Below are 19,092 nucleotides of genomic sequence, written 5' to 3' on the forward strand. Positions count from 1 at the left end.
TCCTCTCACTCTCTTCTTAACTCTCTGTAGTCTGGCTTTCAACCAAAACGACTCTCTCCAAGTTACCAATGATCTCTTAGCTGCCAAATCCAATATCCTTTTCTTAATCCTCATTCTTCTTGACCTCTTTGCAACCTCTGACACTGTTGATCACTCTCTTTTCCTTAATACTCTCTACTCCCTGGGATACCACTCTCTCCTGGTTCTCCTCCTATCTACTTGATTACTCCTCTGTCATCTTTGCTGGGTCTTCATCTAGGTCATACCCGCTAACCATGGATGTCCCACAGAGCTTTGTACTGGGTCTTCTTCTCTTCTATCTATACCATATCACTTAGTGACCTCATCAGCTCCTATAGATTCAAGTATCATGTCTACACTAACCTTTCTGCCCACTTCCAGTCTTGCATCTCCAACAGTGCATCAGACATCTTGAACCTGATGTCCTGTAGCCATATTAAATCCAACATGTCCAAAACTGAACTTGTTCTATTTAATTACAAACCCTCCTGACTTCCAAACTTCTCTATTATTTTCAAGCATACCACCACCCTCCTAGTCACACAGGCTCACAATCTAGGTGTCATCCTCAACTCCTCACTCTCTCTCAACCCCCATATTCAATCTGTTGTCAAGATCTGTTGATTTGACCTTCATAACATCTCTCACATACTCCCTCTTCTCTTCTCAGACACTGCCCACCACCCTGCTGCTGGCTCTTCATCATCCTATACCTGGACCATTGCAATAGTCTATTGATTGGTCTACCTGCTACAAGTGTCTCCCCATTCTAGTCCATCTTCCACTCAGCCATCAGTGATGTTCCTAAGGTGAAGGTCTGACCAAGTCATTCCCCCTACTCAATAGATTCCAGTGACTCTCTATTGTCTCCAGCATCAAATACAAAATCCTCTGTTATTCAGAGACTTTCATAACCTGCCCCCTCCCACTTTTACAGTATCCTTACGTTGTGTACCCCATCCCACCCCACGTATTCTTTGATCCAGTGACACTGTCTCCTTGTTACTCCAACAAGACATTGCATCTCTTGACTTCAGGCATTTTCACTGGCTTTCCCCCATACCTGGAATGTTCTACTTCTTCAACTCTGCCTCTTGGCTTCCCTGGCTTCCTTCAAGTCCCAGCTAAAATCCTACCTACTTCTAGGAGCTTTTCCCAATCCCCCTTAATTCTAGTGCCTTCCCTCTGTCATTATTTCCAACTTATCCTACATATAGTTTGTTTGTATCCCCGGAGCTTAGCATATTGCTTGACATGTAGTTGGAGCTTCATAAACATTTATTGACTGACTGACAGGCAGATTAACAAATGATTACTTTGCCTAAATGTCTGGTCAGCCCTGGGCAAGTGGGATATGGTGAGAATGGGAACTGGAACCAGGAAAGCTAAAGAAAGGGTCACACAAACCTGAAACCCAGCTTGGATCCAAAATGGTAGCCGCAAGACAATTTCCTTCCTTTCTGCCAACAGTGTCTTCCCTCCTTCGTGCATTTAAAGCCCAGATTAGAAGCCACTTTTTTTCTAGGAAGCTGGTTCTGATTGAACCATTCTAAGATGACTCAGGGATATCCTTTTGTCTATTCCAGTTAAAGACTAGGTTTTGACTATGATGTTTCTTCTTATGATTTCCTAGGACCACAGAATTTAGAGCCTCGAAGAACCTTCAGGGTCATCTGGTCCAATGGTTCCCAGGCTACGGATCACAGACTCCCATGGCGGTCATAGGCTATTACAATGGGCCCATGGATCCATATGCAAATCTATAAGTAAATAACAGAGATGCAGGTGGTATAGAGCAGAAAAAAAAAGTTTGACTCTGAAGTCAAAGGACCCAGCCTCATGTGACCCTATCCAAGTCATTTTACCTCTCTGGTCCTCAGTTTCCTCAACTATACAATGAGGAAGTTGGACTAGATGACCTCTAAGGTCCTTATCAGTTTAAGATCTATTATCCTAAACATTCCTTTTGTAGACTAAATAAATGTCTCATACCCATATGATTTTTTTCAAATGACATAGATGTGTTTGTCACATATATATATACACACACACACACACACACACATATATATACGCATACATATATATGTATGCATATATATATGCATTTAAAAGCATTACTGAATTCACACTAGCTTTGTATGCTCATCTATGCTCTCAAATAATAAATTCCAATAGTACAACTACCATTATTATAAGGTCTGGGCATATTTTTAACATCTTTAAAAAGGGGTCCTTTTACCCTAAAGGGTTGCCAATAGGAAACCAGCCTCAGAGAAGTCAATTAGTCACATAACTACTAAATAACAGGGCCAAGATTTGAAACTCCAAATATAATACCTCTTACCACTCGATCATGTTCTCTCCTGCCTAGGAGTAAGAGTTGACAGGAAATACCCATTCATACATTTATTCATTCAAATAATATTTATTAGACAACCACTAGATAAGACCCGGTCTTTAATTTTAGGATTCTTTGTTTTACATCTGTCCAACAAGTCAAGTCAACAAGGATTTATTAAGCATTGACTATGTCCTAAACATTGCTCTAAGCACTGGGCATACACATACAAGCAAAAGGAAAGGCAGTTCCTGCCACAGAGGAGCTTATATTCTAACAAGGAAAACAAAAGGAAATCAAAAAATTGGGGGTTGGAAAGGGATGGGAGACAAAGGTACCCAAGAAAGTAGTGGAGCAAGAAATCCAAAGAGTGTGGAGTGGAGCCCAGAGAGGAATGAGGAAGTAACATGCCTGGCCTGGGCCCTTCCCTAAAATAGAATTTCTGACACACTTTTTTTTCTCTCTCATACATTTATCATGTAATTCGTATTATTTTGGGGAGGGGGCAGTGCTAGGCAAGGTTTAACTGACTTGCCCAGGGTCACACAGCTAGTAAGTGTCAAGTGTCTGAGGCCGGATTTGAACTCAGGCCCTCCTGACTCCAGGGCCAGTACTCCATAATTTGTATTATTTTTAAAAATCTGTATTATAATTTTTTTGTTCAGTTTTCAAAGTTTAGATAAAACCCTACCCACACGGAACTTAAGGTCCAATAACCTCACCCATGGTTCTGCACATGGTAGATACTTAATAAATGTTTGTGAATGAATGAATGAAGACAAGAAGAAAAGAAGTAATGGATCCTGACCTCAAGGAAGCTAACAGTCTGCTTCTATTGTTGTTGTCATTCATGTCCACTTGTCATGACTCAGTTTGGGGTTTTCTTGGCAAAGATACTGGAGTGGTTTGCCATTTCCTTCTCTACCTCATTTTACAGATGAGGAAACTGAGGCAAACAAAGTTAAGTAACTTGCCCAATGCCACATAGCTACTAAGTGTCTGAGGCCAGATTTGAACTCGGGAAGATGAGTCTTCCTGACTCCAGACCTGGCTGTTCTATCCACTGCACTACCTAACTCCCATAACAGCCTGCTAGAGGAGCCAATTAGCATACCAAGGGCTGGATTGTATGGCTCTTCCCTAATGGCCAAAGTGTGCTAGAAAGGAAGAGTTCTGTGTAGGTTGGAGTAACCATGGAAGGCTTCCAGGGGCAAAAGAGACTGGATCTTAGCCCTGAAGAGCAATTATTTGGGGGAGGAAGGAGAGGACTCAGTTCTCCAAACAGGACAGAAACTCCTTTGTCACCATAAATCAGAACGCCTTCCTCTTCCAGTAGCCCCAAGCAAAAATTTCAAAAACCACATATCTATTTTAAAACTAACTCAGGATATGGCCCCTCCCTCCATGAAGTGAGCTATACATTAACAACCTATCCCATGGCCAAAAATCCATCTCCTCCCTTCTGCCTGTCATGACACATCCCTTTTCTACCCTAAATACAAAGCGCAAGACCGACCTCCTCCAGAGGAACCTTCCCTATTACCTGGATCTGCTTCCCAACCTGCCCAGTACCTATTTTGGAAGAGGTTGGTTCTAGAGAAGTTAATTTGAGACATATCAAGTAAGAGCAATGGATTGTAAGTTTAATGAGAGTCAACAATGTGATAAGGTAGTAAAAAATGGTAATTTAAGCTTAGGTTTCAGTAAGAGCCATATTATTATATGGACCAGAAAAATCTAACTTGTACTATGCCCTGGTCAGACCACATCTAAAGTATTGTATGCCCAGGGCCGCATTTGGGGGAAGGACATTGATAACCGATAAGAGCATTTAGAAAAGGATGACAAGGATAGTCACCTGAATCCATGCCTGAAATTCACGCCATAGTCAGTACTATTAAAGGAAGGGGGGATGTTTAGCCTGGAAAAGAGAATCTTGAGATTGGGGTGGGGGTGGGGAGAATGGTAATTATCTTCAAATAGGTAGAGAACTGCCACCTAGAGGAGAGATAAAAGTTCCATTTGGTCAGTCATCAGACATTTGTTGTTCAGTAATGTCCAATTCTTTGTGACCCCATTTGGGTTTTCTTGGTGAAGATACTGGGGCGGTTTGCCATTTCCTTCTCTAGCTCATTTTATAGATGAGGAAACTGAGGCAAATAGTGACTTGCCCAGGGTCACACAGCTTAGTAAGAGTCTGAGAAGCTGGATTTGAGCTTGAGAAGATGAGTCTTCTTGACTCCTGGCCCTGGGATCTATCCACTGCACCACATTTATTAAGTGCCTACTATACATTCCAAGCTTCGGAGACAGCTGGAGAAAATGTCTGGAGCTAAGAATTAGGAGCAGTAGGGAGAAGCTGCAAAGAGACAGAGTTAGGCTTGGGAAAAACTACCTATAATCAGAGCTATCCACAGGAGGGGTGGGCAGCTGCAGGTGTTAGTGGACGCCCTTTCACTATATGACCATTGGGTATATTATTGAAATCTCTTGTTCAGGTACAGACTGGATTAAACCTTCTCTAAGATACTTTCCAATGACAGAAGCCCCTGAGTCTAGGTGCTTCTGTATTTCCCTCTGTTTTAGCCCCTGCTGTTGCCTCCTGAATGAGCAACCAGATTATAACAGGAGAGGGGACCCAGAAAAGTTTGCAGTGTGGGAACTCTCCTTGCTAGAGGATCAATGCCATACAGGATCAATGCCATAGAAATATCAGCTTGAAACAATTGTGTCTTCCATGCAATGCTGATTGTGGTGTGAATTCCCACAGGCCAACATTCTTGTTGATCTCCAGAAGTATGGTCCTGTGGGATTGTGCACACGAAGGGAGACCTGACTTTGGATAGGGAAAGAGACTTCTGAGAAGACAAGAAGGGAGAGAGAGACAAGAGACAAAGAGAGGCGAGGTATGACTTTTGAATGCTAAGCAGGAGCTGCAACTCTCCCCTACCCCAGAGCTACAAAGTGGGGAAGAGCTGATATTCCAACTCAGTTGATTCTCAAGTGGACTCAGGGTGAAATAGGTGTGCCTCTCTGTTCTCACCTCACCACTTCTCCACTCCCCGCTACATTTGAGCTGAGATTTCATTTCACTCCTGGGCATTTTCTAGCACCTAAACTAATCTGTACAACTTTCCACCAATTACTTAAAACTATCAAAAAAAAAACTGTCCTGGATAGCGAGTGAACACATTTATCAAACGAACCAGTAAAGCACTAATAGGAGAAGTGATTCTGGAAGATCGTTGCAGGAACTCACATACTATACTCCTACCCGGGGAGTACTCTGGGTCCCTGGGGCCCTTCCCTCTGACTAGATGATGGAGGGGCTCCTTCCAGAACTTCCGTTTACAGAGGAAGCCCAAGTCAGCCATCTCTTCATTTCCCACCAGGCTGCACTTCTCTGGGTTTCTTCTTCTCTCCCCCCATTTCACCTTCCTTTTATGCGTTGCCTTCTCTGTTAGAACATAAGCTCACAAGGGGCAGGGACTATCTTTCTTTTTGCTTGTATTTTAGAATAATGTTTCCAGCACTAAGCCAGTTCCTGACACATAGTAAATGCTTAATAAATGCTTGGTGACTGATTTTTTGCCAGATTCCATGGCCCATTGTTACAAATGTTTCTCCTCTTGAAACATGTCTCAGAGCAGCTGTTTCAGGGAGTTCTATCTCTGCAAGCACTGAGTAGTCCTAAACATTTAAACTAAATCAACTCAAACAAACTGAGAGTTTAAAGATAGCCTGGCAAGTCTTCAGCTTTTCCCTAAGGCCCTGGGCTCTGTGTTCTATTCTAGGGGAATGGAGTCATGCCTATTCAGCCAAAGTCATAATTCTCTTTGGCTTTTATTGCTGACTTTCCAATTTGCTGGCCCTTCACCCTGTCTTCTGTATGGTTCTCCCTTACTTTGGGCATAGACATACTCAAAGGCCATTTCGAAGGAGGACTGGTAGAGGGCTGCCATTAAGCATTCCAGATTTCAAGGACAGCAAAGAATGTAGAAATGTCATTTCAACTCACTGCATCTTGCTGATCCTATAAAGGCTTGTCCCTAACTTCTGGCCACCCACCAACGAAATCTAGCTTTATCATAGGTCAACAGGCTGGCACTGGGAAGTCTGAGCTATCTGCCAGGACACTAGCCCCTGCTCTGTGTCTCTTTATAAGGAAAGCAGTAACTAGGTGACCAACCTGATAAAGTTGGAGTCTATTCAAATCCCTTCTGAGACACTTACTAGTTGTTTGAACCTTGGCAATCATTTAATCTCTGTACCTCAGTTGCCTCCTTGGTCAAATAGGGATAATAATAGCGCTTATCTCCCAGGGTTGTTGTGAAGATAAAATGAGATAATAGTTTTGAAATGCTTTGTAAACCTTAAAGCACTATATAAACGCTAACTATTATTATTTTTATTATTATCTATGCCACCAGTCAGTTCTGTGTAGGGCCTTTTAAAGTATTCCATAGCACATGGCTTTTAGTAACCATCCTTTCCAATGGGGTCCTGATTTTGTGTGCTATACTTCCATCTCTTTGGCACACAAAATCAGGAAAATTCAATGCAAATCTGGTTCAGGATTTGAAGAAGGGGTGTAAACAGGGATGTTTAGTTATGCCCCTTACTACTTCCTGCAACCACAGGCAAAACATTTAACTTCTGGAGCCTCGGTTTTTATATCTATGAAATAAGAGGGTTGAATTAGAACCCCTCTAAGGCCCCTTTCTGGTTCTAAATCTATACTTCTATGATCCCATTGCTGTGGAGGAAATTGCAGATTTGAGACAAAAGTAAGTGCATTGCTTGGGAGGTGAGAGAATGAAATGAGAGATTGTTCTGGTAATTTTTTTGAAAGGAAGTGTGGTATAGCAAGACAGACCAGACTTGGAGGCAAAGGACTTGACTTCAAACCCCAGCTCTTCTGTTTACTGGGAGCATGACCCTGAACAATCCCCAGTTTGGGACCATTATCACCCACAAAATAGGTGATAATTATCAACAGTCAAAAAGCATTTATTAACCATGGGGGGTGGGATTTAGAAAGGAGGGTGGATTGGCTGAGGCAGTAATCAGAACCAAAACACTTTTGAGGATGGACAGGGAGACATTAGGATAAACAGGAGGAAAATACAGATATAGATCAAATACAGATAAACAGAGGGAAATACATAGTAATCATAACTGAAAAAAATTTTACAGCAAGTATGTCTGATAAAGGCCTCTTTTTTCAGATATATAGAGAACTGAGTCAAATTTATAAAAATGATAGCTATTCCCTCATTAATAAATAGTCAAAGGATAGAAACAGGTAGTTTTCAGATGAAGAAATTAGAGCTATCTATATATCTCTAAATTATTATTGATTAGAGAAATGTAAATTAAAACAACTTTGAGGTACCACCCCACACCTATCAGATTGGCTAATGTGACAGATAAGAAAAATGACAAATTTTTGAGGGGGTGTGGGAAAATTAAGACACTAATACACTGTTGGTAGAGTTGTGAACTGATGCAACCATTCTGGAGAGCAATTTGGAACTATGCCAAAAAGGCTATAACACTTCATATCTTTGACCCAGCGATATCACCACTAGGTCTTTATACCAAGGAGATTAAAAACAAAAAGGAAAAGGATCCATATGCACAAAAATATTTATAGCAGCTCTTTTACAAAACTTGAGCCCACTTTCCCTGGAATTTGTATGTACTAATGAAAGAGTGTGTTGCAGACTTTTTTGGGGAGAAGGTGACATTTTGTACCAAGTGCTCTTACTTTACTACCTTAGTAAAATATCCCTTTCAAAACAAAACACCTACTGTGTGCCAGGACCTCAGCAAAGCACTGGGAAAACAGAAAAGAAAAGCAAAAGCCAATCCCTGCCCCTCAAGAAGCCCACAGTCTAATTAAGGTGATAGTTATTCCAATGATAGTTACGACAACAACTTCACAGGCTGTTGTAAGGAAAGTGATTCATAAAGCTCTTCATAAACATGCTCTGCTATTATTAAACCAAGGCCATAGGCAAAGATCTCCTGAAAAGCTGGTGCAGAGTCCAGCTAGCTATATAGCAGGCATGTGTATGGAGGGAGGAGGGGGTTCAGCTTCCCACATGCCAGCAGATGGCTTGATTCTACTAAAAGTCAAGTATCGTACACAATCTTAATGTACCTTACTAATCATTTGATCTCTGAGAAGACAGAGGAAGTAATGAGGAGAACCGCTATCCTGGGCTGAAATCTGACCCACAAGGAGGAAATGGCTGTCTGTAAAAGTAGGGGGAACACTGGGAGAAAGTGATAGTTTTGTCATGGCAGTCACGCTAGCCAGAGAGGAGAAAGTCAGGTGTATCCCTTAGACAGAAGGAGAACTGATTTTTTTTTTAATTCAGAGGGGAGGGTGGGGGGAAGGGTAGAATCTCATGACCTGAGAGTCTAAAAGGAAAGGAGAATGGGAGGTTCTCAAATATAAAAATATCCCAATGAGGAAGGGCAATGTAGCTTTTTGATGTGCTCAGATATTTAAAGGACACATTCAAAGGATAACATAAGGGGCACATAACCAAATATTAATGTAAAAGTGGGGGGCAGCTAGGTGGTGCAATGGATAGAGCTCCAGCCCTGAAGTCAGGAGGACCTGAGTTCAAATCCGGCCTCAGACCAAACACTTGATATTTACTAGCTGTGACCCTGGGCAAGTCACTTAACCCCTATTGCCTTAAAAAAAAAGTGTAAAAGTGCAGCAGAGCACTGAAGAATGTCAGGAAAGCAAAACAAACAAACACACACAAAAAAAAATACTGAATAAGGATAAAAACTAGTCCTGAAATTTCATTGGTATATAGAACTTCCAGGTAAAGAAACTCCTTCTACCAATGCAATTTATAATCTTAAGGTACTGGGAAATGGAAGGATTTGCCCAGAGTCACACAACCTGTGTGTATTATAGGCAGGACTTGAACTCAGATCTCTTGGGTTTCAAAGCTGACTATACCCATGATGCCTCACTGCCCTTCAATAATATGAGGCCAACAGAGTTAGACCTGGATCTCACTGGTATGTGGAAGTCCCAGAGGATATTCCCTCCACCCAAGCAGGTCACACTTTCTTAGCCACTTGTAGAGAATTGCTTAGAATACTGAAACTTAGAATCACATAGCTAGCATATGTCAGAGTTGGAACTGGAACCCAGACTAGAAGCAGGAATCTGCCCACTGGGCCACTGGTGCTCAAAACAGAAAATAAAAAAAGATCACTACTGCCTTGCTGAAACCATATAAACTAACCAGAAAGAATTATCACCCCCACAAAAATATTAGAATTAATTGAGATAACGGGGAACCCATAGTGAGGGGTATCTTTCTAGCTACATAAGTAACTTGCCCCTTTACCATAATATTAACTCCTAATACTGTTTCCAATGCTTACCTCATGGCATCCCTAACCCTAGCAAAATGAATGGAATGGCTTTTTGCCATACTGATCCTCTTCCTAGATGTCCTCCTTAAGCTTTGACAAACTGCTCAGGGACAGTCTTGCCCTGAAAGCTCCCCAAACTGATTAGGGCTGTACCCATCCAGGCTTCCTTGGCTCCCCAACTAAACACCTTGGACTAGAGCTTGATTTATAGGAACATCACCTCTATTTCCCTGGGCCTCAGACAGACCTCTTCCTCACAGTTTGCTATGACCAACCCAGTGAAGCCTGCTTATCATCAAGATCCCTTAACAAAAGCACTAGTCCTTATGAGCTCATTCTTTACCCTGGGAGACTGAGCTCTCCAGCTTTCCTTTCCAGATTCAGCTCAGAGCTCTCCTGCCTTGTTTAGACCCCAGATTTGTAGCACTGCCACACCAGATGATGAGGGGATGGATTTAAAATATAGTGAGCACGTTGTGCAATGACTGACACTGACGGACTTAACCCTTCTCAGCAATGCAAGGATTGAAGACATCTCCAGAGGCCTCATGAAGTAAAATGCTATCCATATCCAAAGAAAGAACAATGGAAGTTGAATCGCTATCTTTTTTTTTCTCTTCTGTTGAGTTTTGTTTCCTCTTTCTAATGGTTCCTCCTATTGGTTTTAATTTTTACTTACAACTTCACTAATGTGAAAATATGTTTAATAGGAATGTAAATGTATAGCCTATATGAGATTATGTGTCGTCTTGCGGAGGGTGGTGGGGAGGAAGGGGGAGAAAAATTTTAAACTTTTTTTTTAATTTAAAGCATATGGAAGTGATTGTTGATAAATCAAAATAAATTAATAAAATAAAATAAAATATAGTAAGCAGGCCTATACCCCAAAGAGATCAAAGAAATAGGAAAAGAACCTATAGGTACAAAAAGGTTTACAGCTGTGCCAAAGAACCGAAAACTAAGGCAGTGTCTGTTAAATGGGAAATGACTGAACAAATTCCAGTATATGAATGCAATGGAATACTATAGTACCATAAGAAATTATGAAGGGGACAGCTTCAAAGAAACCTGGGAAGACTTATATGAACTGATATAAAGTAAATTGAGCAGAACCAGGAGAACAATTTATACAATAACATTTGTAAAAGCAAATGACTTTGAAACACTTAAAAATTCTGATCAATACAATGATCAACTATGCTACTCACCTCCTGAGGGAGTGGTGATTAACACAGGGAACAGATTAAGACATCCTTTTTGGATATGGCCAGTCCTGGAATTTGTTTTGCTTGACTACATATATTTGTTACAGGTTTTTTTTTTCCTTCCCTCCACCCCTATAGTGTACAGGGAGGTGAGAAGGAGAGAAAATAGATTTTTGCTCATTGAAAAAAAGTTAATTTAAAAAAATGACAAGCCCGTAAGTAAGTTTTGGGGAGCTGTCAGGGCCTATATTATGTGTTCTTTATTAGTGAGGTGTGGCATAATATTTCAGAGGAAGACTGTCCCTAGCAACTTGTCAAAGCTTAAGGAGGACATCTAGGAAGAGGATCAGTATGGCAAAAAGCCATTCCATTCATTTTGCTAGGGTTAGGGATGCCATGAGGTAAGCAACGGAATCGGTATTGGAAGTTAATATTACAGTAAAAGGGTAAGTTGCTTACATAGCTAGAAAGACTCCCTTCACTCTGAGTTCCCCCATAGCCATATGGGTTTAGGGCTCCCCAGCAGCTAGGAAAATTCTTCCTAGTCCATATCCAGCTTCTTTTTCCCATCTTTTAGGGAACCACCTAGTTGGACTAACATATCCATCAGACTCATCTGGCATCTGGTATGGATGAGATATTATATCTGTCACTCCTTAAACACTTTGTTTACCCACTGCTTAAACATTTCCAATAATTCTACTTCCTCCTACTCAAAGATGGCTTTTATCTTGTGAAACTCTTTGATACAAATGGAGAGAGTCCAGACAAAAAGACTAGTCTATGATGTGTTTCTGGGGAACGTTGAATCAATGTCAGTAAGCTTTTAGAATTCTCTAGTCATCGCATTTTTCATAAAATAGAGGGGCTTACTAGGGTGAGTTTAACCTAGTTTCCCCACCACTTGTCTCTTGTTCCCTTTGTCTATTTGAAGAAACAGAACTTATCCTGGAGATATTAAGGTCCAAAATAAGTTTTTGTCCATCGGCTAAGTGACAGTTGAACTGAGAGACCCAGGGGAGGCAGTAGAGGACAAGGAAGTTTAATTGAGAGAACAGTTCAAAAGAAAGGAATTGGTCAAACAACTAGGTGGGGCGGTGGATAGAACGGGACTCAGAAAGATTCAGTTCAAATCTTGCCTTTGTTTCTGTCACTTAACCTCTGTCTGCTGTGTTGGCCTTCCTTACACGGGAAGAGTTTACTAATCACGGCGTGTCTAGTAGGTGGAGAACTGAGATTAATGAAGAGAAGAGAATAAAAAAGCCAGAGTGGATGAATAGCTAAAGTTGAAAGCAGTTCTTGGCAGGGAACGGACCTCACAGAAAGCAGAATAATTACATCAGTAGGAGACAAAGCCTGACCAGCTTTGCCGAGTTTGCAGCCCCACATGTATGCGTCTTGGTCATGTATTTCCCTCACATGTGGATAGCCATGTGTTCCCCATGTGTATGTCCCACACTTTCCTATAAAGGTTCGTTCTTCCCACTGAATACACATTTATTTGTGAGAAAGTAAAGTTATGGTTTATGGGGCAGAGAAGAGAAATGTTTTGTAGTTACTTTATTTATACTATTATTTAATTATGATGGGGGTTTTTAATGAGCTAAGTGTGTTTTGGTAAAAAACATAAAACACATTAGTTGGGGCTCAGGAGCCATGGTTTGGAAAAGAGTCTGATCCACAAAGCACTTTAAACTTGGGGAAGCTAACTAGAGACCCAGAGTGAATGGAACTCTTTGGGTTACATAAGTAAATGACTCCTTTGTCATATTACCAATATCAAGGCTTCTACCTCTTGTTTCTGACATAGGTACCCCTGAAAGTTAAGAACTGGCTTAAAATACTGGCAATTGTCCATCTGAGGAGGTAACAAATTCAGAGAGCTCTTGTCTGTCTATAATTTTCTGATAGAGAAAAATCTATTGCAAAAGTCTCAGGCTGGGTCGTAAATGCTACTTTATGCTGACCTCAAAAACCCAAGTTCTGTTCCTGCTACCCCTGGGATATGAGTAAGAATTCCATGCTTGAGCCCAGCAATAACAAAGCCGCCAGAGCTTGGAAGAACCAGGGAAGGGAGATTCCATGATGCAGATGAGACAGCCAGGGTCTCAGGGGGTCTTTGACAACAAAATAGGGAAGGTTGCAGAAGAGGATAGTTAGCCCTCCACCACATATACCTAATAAAGAAAGGAATGTGGCTAGGCAAGAAAACAGCTCCTAAACCCCTTGGGTTTAGCATTTTTCCCTATGCATTTCCCCATCCCATTCATTTGCATGGAAGGCCAAAACTGTCTTGGAGCCTAAAAAGCAGGGGTCCCTGAACCATAAAAGCTTCAACAATTTCCTAGACGGTAGCCTCTATACTCAGTGTTTCCTGGGAGCCACTGAACAATTAGAAGTTAAGCAGGAGAATGGCATGGAATTACTGACCCTAAGTCAACAAAGTCTCTGACAGAGAGCCTGCCTTTAGTAAGCCAGAAGTACAGACTTAGACATAGATCTAAGCCTCTAGGCAATTCTGAGATGGTTCTATGTTTTGAAGGTTTGTCACCTGTGAAGAGTAATCTTTTTCTGAAGAGGAAATACACGTTCTAGCCAAGACTTGGAAAAAAGCCATAGAAGGCTTTTTTTTTTCTTCCTCTAGTCTATTGAAAAATGAAAATGAAAAAACTCGAGAGTTTTAAGCCCCCTTCCAAAAACATTTATGTCAGTGCCCACTCCTTGTCTTACAGAGAAAATATTTCGATTAAGAACCCCAGCTGAAGCTGGAGGGAGACAAATGTGCTATAGAAGTTCCCAACATTGGCAGAGTAACATCAAGCAGTCTCCTCAAAAAGCCTACCAGAGAGAGCCACACCATCCATGGAGCAACAGCCATGCAACTGGCTGAGGTTGCATGCTCATTAGAGAGGCAGCTGGCTAAAAAATTGAAGAAGGCCCAAAGGAGCAGCATGATGATAGGATCAGAAAACATGGCAGGCCCTACTATATTGGGGGTAAGAGTTGCCCTTCCATACATCAATTAAGCAATCAGCAAGTTATTTATTAAATACCTGCTGTAAGATAGGCACCATGTGCTCTAGCCATATGCCTTTTCATATTGCATTTGCCCACTCTTTCTTGTGATGGTATATTTGTGGAAGAGTGTCCCACAGTTTAATGGAGTAGGGGAGAATGTCCTATTGCTGCTTTCCTTACTATGCTACTTCGTTAAATGCCTTTGCTTTAAACTAATTTATCTACTACCTCAATAAAAGTAAACATATTGATGGGGGCTCCTGAGCTATGGCTCTGAGTTGGCGGAACACGTAGACTACCTTGAACCTCTGTGGCCTTGTCTGAAAGACTCACATGTGAGAAGAGGTTGCCCCCCAGATGCTACATTACCAAGGACTCAGCTGATACTGACCTTGTTGCATAGAATCATCATCACCAAACCCTTCAACTTCTTTGGCTGTAAAGAGGATCCTGCCTTAAGCTTTAGTGCAAATCGGCTTGGAGTCAGCCCCAAATACTGCTAGGTGACACAGTGATGGTCTTGGAGTCAGGAAGACGGAGTTCAAATCTTATCTCAGACCCTTACTAGCTGTGTGATCCTGGGCAAATCATATAACCAATGTCTGCCTCAGTTTCCTCAACTGTAAAATTGAGATAATTAATAACACCTACCTCCTGGGATGGTCATGAAAAAAAAAGTGAGATATTTGTAAAGTTCTTTGCAAACCTTAAAGCTATAGAAATATGAACTATCATTATTGCCTTTTTTCCTTTCCAGACCAGTTTTTCATCAATATCTGGAACTCCCAGGTGGTAAAACTCCCTCTACCAATGCAAATCAACAACTAACTGTACTGCAATTTATAATATTAAAATTGCCTGGAGAGGGTAATTAACTTACTTGCCCAGAATCACAGAGCCAGCATGTGTCAGAAGTGGGACTTTAACCCTGGGAGTCATCCTGACTCCCATGCCACCTTCTATCACTATGCCATGTTGCCTCTCCTTCATTTCCTTCTCAGTTACCCCTGTTCCCACAAAGCCCCCGGCCACCTGACACTTCCTGGCCCCTGAAGCAGCTCCCCAGCTATAGAGATCTACCACATTTGATGGCTAGTTTCCTATGCCCCTTCCCCTGCCATCACATCTGGGGGGCAGGATTCTAGAACCACCCACTTCCCTCTTTCCCTTCTTTCTCCTGCCTCTACAATGCTGCAGACCACAAGAGTGTTTCCTCCTTCCACACCCACCCCAGAGAGAAGAGAATGTAGAAATGTAGAAATCACATGGCCAGGCAAGGTCTTTAGAAGTCTATTTAAAAGAAGTCTACTTGGTCCCAGACTTAGTGGCATCTGAGCTTGCTCCCTGAATGTTTCTCTCTGGTTAAGCTCCCTAGTCCTAGCTTGCCCCAACAGGAGTGCCCCTAGGCAGGGGCATCTAGTTACCTCCTGGCCACAAATCAGAATGGAGTCTGCAGTGGAGTACAGAGTTGGAATTGGGGTCAGAATACTTGGATTTGAATCCTGATTCTGATGTTTATTACTGTGTGACCTTGGGCAAGTCACTTAATTACTCTGGGCTTCAGTTTCCTTATTTGTATAATGAGGGGGCTTCACTAGAGGATCTTTAAGGAACCTTCCATCTCTGAACTAATGATGCCATGACCCTAGGGAAGCCCAAGAATACAGCAGTGGAAAAAATGCTGAATTTGGAGACAGAGGCCCTAGGGTTGAATTTTTGCTGTGTTACCTCTCTATGAATATCACTTTCCTTCTACGTAAAATGAAAGGCATTGGAATAGATGCCTTCCCAGGTCTCTTCCAGTTCTAAATCTATGGCTTCCGAGATGACCCAGAGACATGACTCCTGGGCATGCTGGATCAAACTGGGTATCTGTCCTTTAATACCTAGCTCCCTACCAGCCAATTAAGTTTTCCTAAGACATAGATGGTTTTGGAAAGACTTGGGTTTGAATCTAGCCTCAGATATTTACTAGTCATGTGACCTCATGTGAGTCACTTAGCCCTTCCCTTGACTCAGTTTCCTCATTTGTAATAGTACCTTCTTTACAGAGTTGTTATGCAGATCAAGTGAGTTAACATCTGCAAACCACTTTACAAACCTTAAAACATTTCATAAGTGCAGCTATAATTTTTATTACAACAATGGTTAGCCAATCAGCCCATATAACCAGGAAATCACTCCCTTCCCCTCCTCATCACCAAGGGATCAAAAGAGTAGGTAGGATAGGGTTCCTAAACCCTAAAACAAAAACAAAAGACAAAAACTTTAAAAAGTCAGAATAACTGGACCTAACAAGCAGGTGCCAAAGTTCACCAAAAAATCCAACCCTTTTTCTTATAGCACCCAAGACCATGGGCGGTATGACCTGCAAGTAAGACTTAGCCAGGATCACCCACAACACAAAGGAGGAGACACACACAGAGAGAAAAACCACCCAGGAACATCACACTAGAACAAGGGCTCTGTTCCAACTTGAAGAGCATACATCAGTATACTCTTCCTCTTCCTCTTCCTCCTTTTCTCTTGTGAGAATCAAGTCTGCTGCTATAGTCAAGTGTATCATCCAAGTTTAAACAGGTCACAAACACTAACATCCTGCCAGTTTGGAGGATCCGGTGCCCTCACTAGGGTCATGATAGCAACTACTACCTTCTTAACCTCCCAGTTCAACTTCCCTGCCTTCCTTATTTAGTGGGAAGCAAGGGAGATAGCAGTTCCGCTGTTCTCTACCCGAGTGAGCCCCCACCTGGAGCATCGTATCTAATTCCAGGTGCCACACTTAAAGAAGGATATTAACAAAAATCTAATGAGTACAGAGGTGGATAATCTGAACAGTGAAGGGTCCAGAAACCCTACCCTCTTAGGTTCAGTTGCAAGATCTGGAACATTTAGCCTGAAGAAGAATAAGTCTTAGGGCATGAATGCTCTCTTTAAACTATATCAGCTGCATAGGAAGAGGGAGGAAGGGGGAGTAGACATTCTGCTTGGCCCCTGAGGGTAAAACTAAAAGCCAGAGACAAAATAGGAAGGTAGATATTTAATAATTGGAGTATTCCAAAATGGAACAAGCTGCCTCAAAAGGTAATGAACTGAATGCTATCCACAGAAAGAACTGATGGCATTAGAATACAGACAGAAACATACTTTTTTAACTTTCTTTATTATTCTTGGTTTTTGTAATCTGTGTTTTATTTTGCAATATGGCTAATATTGAAATGTTTTCCATGACTGCATTTGTATAATCTATATCGAATTGCTTTCATTCTTTAAGGACAGGGAGAGGAGAGAATTTGGAACTCAAATTTTAAAAAACGAATGTTAGAATTTTTTTTGTTTACATGTAATTGAGGGGGGGAAATTAAAACATTTTAAAAACTAAAAAAAATATAAAAATTAAAACCAAATGGAAAAAAAAAGAGGCCATGAGTTCCCCCCCCTGAAAATATCCAAAAATTCATAGAAGCTAAGAATTGAAAGTGAATTTAGGAAACATCTAGAGTGACTTGGGTGTGGCTTTTTGACTGAGTCCAGGTTTTACAGAACAAATTCTTTTATCAAGGGGATTTGTTCTGTGAAGTTTGGATTCAGTCAAAGGGCTGCACTTGAGCACCTAGAGGGCCACATGTGGTCTTGAGGCCGAAGGTTCCCCAACACTGATCTAGAACAACCACCAACACAAATTTTAAAAATCACTTCCTCCTGGGGCAGGTAGGTGGGGCAGTGGATAGAGCTCTGGCCTTGGAGTCAGGAGGACCTGAGTTCAAATTTGACCTCAGACACTTGACACTTACTAGCTGTGTGACTCTGGGCAAGTCACTTAACCCCAATTGCCTCACCAAAATAAAATAAAACAAAAAATGGAATATGAAATCACTTCCTTCTTGCAAATTCTGAGGCCTTCTATGAGCCTTAGTTTCCTCCTCACTGAAATAATGGCATTTTACCATGAACTTGTTATGGTTCTATGGCATATCCTACAGATTAAGTCACCAAAAGGCAGCAGGTGTGCCCAGTGGGGTCAGGAGCTCAGCCAATCCAACAGTGTCAGGACAGAACTGTGAGCAATCAGCCCACAAGATGGCAGCAGACAGCCCTGCCAGGCAGAAATCTGTTCGAGATCCCCCATTCTGAACAGGTCGTAGGACCTTTTATCATACATAGGCTTAGAACTGAAAGGGCTTTACAAAGTCATTTAGTCCGCAACCTACCCCTATAGGACTTCAGGGACTAACGGCCCCTGACAACATCCCTCCTCTACTCTCTGCCTCTCTCCAGTCTTTCATAGACCTCTTTTTTTTAAAAGCACTATCATATTATTCTACTGCTCAAAATCTTTCAGTTACTCCCTGTTGCTTCTCAACTAAAGTCCAAAGGCTTAGCCTGGCATTCAAGGCTCTCTCCACTACCCTACCACCTAGTTTAGTCTCATGCCATCCCAATTAGACTACTCCCCACGCCTGCAACACTCTTTGCCTTTCCTACCTCCATACTTTGGTCCAGCTGCTTCCTCCTCCTCTTTACAAGTTGTAAACCCTTAAAAACTCATCAGGAGGATTTTCTCCATTAGCTTTTCCTGATCCCCCCAGGGCATAGATGACTTCTCCTATCTTGGACCCAACATGGCACTCTGTATTTTGCTGTGCACTTGTCTGATGTACTTTTTAAAGTATTATTACACATCACACCATTTTACATCCTCACTGCACCATCCCATCTCCCACCCCTCCTACACAAAAACTATAAACTCCAGGAGGGCAGGGACCATGTCTTATCTCAACTTTTCATCTTCCTCCAGGCTGAGCACAGTATATGAGGGATCTAATAAACAATAGTTGAATTAAACTGAATTGAATGTCCAGGACTGGAGACTGAGACCCAAGGTCATGCAAATGCCCCCTGGGATTTAAACCTCCTAAATTAATCTGTGCCTCCTTCCATGCAGTACCCCCAAGATCCCGGAGCCCACTACACACACACACACACATACATACACACACACACACACACACACACACACACACACACACCCTGCCTGGCCCAGGACTCAAACATCCCACCACTAGAGGTTTGTTCCTATGGGGTGACCCTTTC

At 41.8% G+C, this 19,092-nt stretch overlaps 1 protein-coding gene across 1 annotated transcript in view; it reads right to left on the bottom strand.

Moving 5' to 3' along the window:
• The window catches only part of ADGRE1 (adhesion G protein-coupled receptor E1), a 126,009-nt gene that overhangs the window by 105,973 nt on the left and 944 nt on the right, over positions 1-19,092 (bottom strand).

Source organism: Phascolarctos cinereus, unplaced genomic scaffold, assembly GCF_003287225.1.
Source record: "Phascolarctos cinereus isolate Bilbo 61053 unplaced genomic scaffold, phaCin_HiC Scaffold_4;HRSCAF=312, whole genome shotgun sequence".
Classification (NCBI taxonomy): Eukaryota; Metazoa; Chordata; class Mammalia; order Diprotodontia; family Phascolarctidae; genus Phascolarctos; species Phascolarctos cinereus.